The sequence below is a fragment of the Schistocerca piceifrons genome, unplaced genomic scaffold (assembly GCF_021461385.2).
Source record: "Schistocerca piceifrons isolate TAMUIC-IGC-003096 unplaced genomic scaffold, iqSchPice1.1 HiC_scaffold_943, whole genome shotgun sequence".
NCBI lineage: Eukaryota > Metazoa > Arthropoda > Insecta > Orthoptera > Acrididae > Schistocerca > Schistocerca piceifrons.
The window spans coordinates 1900001-1905000 of NW_025729216.1; the positions used below are offsets into that span (position 1 = coordinate 1900001).

The 5000-nt window shown below is 59.3% G+C and overlaps 1 pseudogene; it reads right to left on the minus strand.

Moving 5' to 3' along the window:
• The window catches only part of LOC124772550, a 7765-nt pseudogene that overhangs the window by 2036 nt on the left and 729 nt on the right, over positions 1-5000 (minus strand).

Here is a 5000-nt window from a genome sequence, read left to right on the forward strand (position 1 = left end):
TGCGGTTTCAGTTGCGACGCAGCCTGCCCTACAGTTGGTGTCACCTGAACGGCCACGCTGCAACCTAGCCCGAGTTGGAAGGGCATTTATCCTGGTTCGCAGGCAGGAGATGAAGTCGCGGCCACTAATAGGGTGCTGGGGGTTATCCACCCAGCTGTGTTGCCCTGGTGTTCGGGCAGACTTCCTCAAGGCAGCTCCATCCACCGACGAGTGCAGCCTCTCTGCCCACATCCGGCCAAGCTGGTTGCTCGTCCGTATGACCCCGTCGTTCCACCGTAGCTGATGCTCCAGCCTCCCAAATTCGCGCCCGAGAACGTCCTCTGTCGACCCGTCTGATAGGACTCCCAAAGCTCGGATGTTGGCGAGTCGATTCCGCCGCAGCAGAGGCCCAAGCCAGCGAGCTGATGGCACTCCCAAACCCCCAGTTGTAACAGGGGCGTGGAAGTACGCAACAGGGATGTCCGCTGGCAGGCACAGCCAAGATCTCAAAGCTGTGCGGACGGCTATGTCCACTGCGGAGAGAGCACCAAGACGGGTCCTCGACAGAGCCAGGCCATGGTGGATTCCTGGCAAGACGACGGTTCTCAGGGCGTGAAGACGTTGTTGTGGCTTCAGTGGTGCCTTGGATAGGACGCTCAGCTGTCGCTCGACCTCCCGCCTCGGATGGAAGAGGCTACATCCGCTGGTAGAAAACTCCAGGCCAAGATACCGAAAAGTGCTCTCGACTGCCAAGGCTGGAAGGGTGGTATATCCAGCCTTGAAGGTCGTGGTGTTGTCGACCTTAACTTTCTTCTCACGGCCAGAGGCCGCGAGGGCGAGAGTAAAGCACTTCCCAGGATTGACCTGGAGACCCAGGTCACCAAGAGCTGATACAGATGTATCGATCAGGTCCTGGAGACCACCTTTAGTTTCAGCGAACAACAGGAGGTCGTCAGCGAAGGCGGCAGCATTCAGGCGTCGTCCCATGATGTTGGCACCAACATGATCTGGGAGGCGAGCAAGCATAAGGTCCAGCGAAAGGTTAAACAGGATAGGGGAGAGAGGGTCGCCCTGCCGAACGCCCCTTGAGGGCCGCACTGGACCCAGTGACTTTCCCGAACCAGAGATCACAGTCACCCCATTCTCATAGCATCCCAGGATGTATCCAATGAACTCGTCCGGCAGACCATGTGCCCTCAGGGCAGGCCTCAGGGCACCATGGTCCAGGGAGTCGAATGCCTTGGACACATCCAGGGACGCGACATAGAGGGAGTTACAGTTCACCCTGGCCTGAGTCATCGCCAGGTCCAACAAGAATGAATTGTGCAGCATCCCATCCTGAGGAAGGAAGGCCCGCTGACGCCCGTCCAACACACAGGTCCGCATCAGCCGACCCGCCAGGATCTTATGGAAGACCCTGGCGAGGACTGAGCAAACAGTGATCGGGCGGAAGTCAGCGGGGGATGCTGGGGCGGCCTTCTTGGGCAGCAGGGAGGTACGGGCCTGTAGGAGTCGGGATGGAAGGTGGCGGGTCAAAAGGAAAAGGTTTAACACTTTCAGGAGGACCTCACGGGGAAGACGACGGAGCTGGGCAGGTGTTAGTCCATCTGGGCCCGGAGCGGAGCGACGAGGTGGGAGAGCTGCGGCAATGTCCTCCAATGTGATGGGCGCCCACAGCTCTTGAAATGGCACCTCAACACGGGACGGTAACAACCGACAATCCAGGCGGTCAACCCGGCCAGATGGACGCCGGGTAAAGAGATCTTTCCAGAACTCGACCAAACCAGGAATTGGAAGTGGTTGGTGAGTCAGTGTACCGTCAAGAATGCCGTTAATGCACCGCCCCGCGTTTTTGGAGAACGCGCGTTGACACACAGAGTACTCCCACCTACGACGAGCTCGTTTCCGCTCAGGTGGCTGGGACATGTGCTTGGAGGCAACGGGATTGTGGGATGCCTCCTTGCTACCTAAGGCATCAAGTACAGGTGGCAGCATGCCCATAATGACATGCCTGGATGCAGTGTGTCCCAGCGCTAAGATGTCGTCAACTGAGCGGTACTTCGGACCCGACGATGGTAAGGCTGCTAAGGCCGACCAGATGGCCTGGTCAACAGGATCTTCTAACAACGGTGGAGTCAGGGAAGACGTGGAAGCCCCAGCAGGAGGTGCAGCAGCATCAGAGGGGCGAGGTCGCTCAGCAGAGGCAGAGAGAGCAGCAACGAACTCGGTGACCTGGTTCCTGTACGCTCCCGCACGACGCTGGCACTTGATGGATTCAAGTGAGCGGTGCGGGAAGATCTTCACTAATTCCTGATTCAGGAACCGGGTGCCCTCGAGTGTTAGCACTGCCTCTGCATGGGCCAGGCGTAGGAGTTCCTCACTAGACCACCTGGCCTTCGCCCTCTGGATGTTAATTGCTGCATTCGCTGCGACAGGATGAGCCCTGCGGCGATGCACACCAAGACCAGTCTTGGTGCCGAAACTCCGACTGCACTCGGGGCACTGGAAAGCCGGCAAGACGTCACGACCCGGACTGGCGACGTCAGCTGTTGGCCCAACAACTGGCGCAGCTCCTCCAGTGGGAGGACCGCTACCTGATCTATTACGAGTGTTGGGGCCAGCTGAAACAAGAGGCAGGGGGGCAGGCAACCCCCAAGCCCCGAAGGTTCACCCTGCTCTGTCGGTCGGAGAGCTCTAGGAAGACACAGAATTCTGCGCCCCCCCTCGGCTCCCTTAACGACTCCCGCCACGTGAAGGCCAGAGCTAGGATTTCCCACTGAGAGGCTAAGCGAACCATCATCCACTCAACACCCAAGGATGCTAAGGAGTGGACCGAGAGGATCCGTATATGACGCATCATGTGAGCATTAAGAGAGTCATAGTTACTCCCGCCGTTTACCCGCGCTTGCTTGAATTTCTTCACGTTGACATTCAGAGCACTGGGCAGAAATCACATTGCGTCAACACCCGCTAGGGCCATCGCAATGCTTTGTTTTAATTAGACAGTCGGATTCCCCCAGTCCGTGCCAGTTCTGAGTTGATCGTTGAATGGCGGCCGAAGAGAATCCGCGCACCCGCGCGCCCCCGGAGGAGCACGCTAAGGCGGACGCGGCCTCGCAGCAAGGAAGATCCGTGGGAGGCCAAGGCACGGGACCGAGCTCGGATCCTGCACGCAGGTTGAAGCACCGGGGCGCGAACGCCGCGCAGGCGCGCGCATCCTGCACCGCCGGCCAGCACGAGGCCGACCAACGGCGAGAGCAGACCACGCCCGCGCTAAACGCCCGCACTTACCGGCACCCCTACGGCACTCACCTCGCCCAGGCCCGGCACGTTAGCGCTGACCCACTTCCCGACCAAGCCCGACACGCCCCGATCCTCAGAGCCAATCCTTATCCCGAAGTTACGGATCCAATTTGCCGACTTCCCTTACCTACATTATTCTATCGACTAGAGGCTCTTCACCTTGGAGACCTGCTGCGGATATGGGTACGAACCGGCGCGACACCTCCACGTGGCCCTCTCCCGGATTTTCAAGGTCCGAGGGGAAGATCGGGACACCGCCGCAACTGCGGTGCTCTTCGCGTTCCAAACCCTATCTCCCTGCTAGAGGATTCCAGGGAACTCGAACGCTCATGCAGAAAAGAAAACTCTTCCCCGATCTCCCGACGGCGTCTCCGGGTCCTTTTGGGTTACCCCGACGAGCATCTCTAAAAGAGGGGCCCGACTTGTATCGGTTCCGCTGCCGGGTTCCGGAATAGGAACCGGATTCCCTTTCGCCCAACGGGGGCCAGCACAAAGCGCATCATGCTATGACGGCCCCCATCAACATCGGATTTCTCCTAGGGCTTAGGATCGACTGACTCGTGTGCAACGGCTGTTCACACGAAACCCTTCTCCGCGTCAGCCCTCCAGGGCCTCGCTGGAGTATTTGCTACTACCACCAAGATCTGCACCGACGGCGGCTCCAGGCAGGCTCACGCCCAGACCCTTCTGCGCCCACCGCCGCGACCCTCCTACTCGTCAGGGCTTCGCGGCCGGCCGCAAGGACCGGCCATGACTGCCAGACTGACGGCCGAGTATAGGCACGACGCTTCAGCGCCATCCATTTTCAGGGCTAGTTGCTTCGGCAGGTGAGTTGTTACACACTCCTTAGCGGATTCCGACTTCCATGGCCACCGTCCTGCTGTCTTAAGCAACCAACGCCTTTCATGGTTTCCCATGAGCGTCGATTCGGGCGCCTTAACTCGGCGTTTGGTTCATCCCACAGCGCCAGTTCTGCTTACCAAAAGTGGCCCACTTGGCACTCCGATCCGAGTCGTTTGCTCGCGGCTTCAGCATATCAAGCAAGCCGGAGATCTCACCCATTTAAAGTTTGAGAATAGGTTGAGGTCGTTTCGGCCCCAAGGCCTCTAATCATTCGCTTTACCGGATGAGACTCGTACGAGCACCAGCTATCCTGAGGGAAACTTCGGAGGGAACCAGCTACTAGATGGTTCGATTAGTCTTTCGCCCCTATACCCAGCTCCGACGATCGATTTGCACGTCAGAATCGCTACGGACCTCCATCAGGGTTTCCCCTGACTTCGTCCTGGCCAGGCATAGTTCACCATCTTTCGGGTCCCAACGTGTACGCTCTAGGTGCGCCTCACCTCGCAATGAGGACGAGACGCCCCGGGAGTGCGGAGGCCGCCGCCCCGTGAAGGGCGGGGAAGCCCCATCCTCCCTCGGCCCGCGCAAGGCGAGACCTTCACTTTCATTACGCCTTTAGGTTTCGTACAGCCCAATGACTCGCGCACATGTTAGACTCCTTGGTCCGTGTTTCAAGACGGGTCGTGAAATTGTCCAAAGCTGAAGCGCCGCTGACGGGAGCGATTATTCCGCCCGAGAGCATCCCGAGCCAACAGCGGCGCGGGTCCGGGGCCGGGCCAGGTAGGTCCGTCATCCGGGAAGAACCGCGCGCGCTTGCCGGGAGCCCGAGCGCCCAAAGGGGCGAATCGACTCCTCCAGATATACCGCCGGGC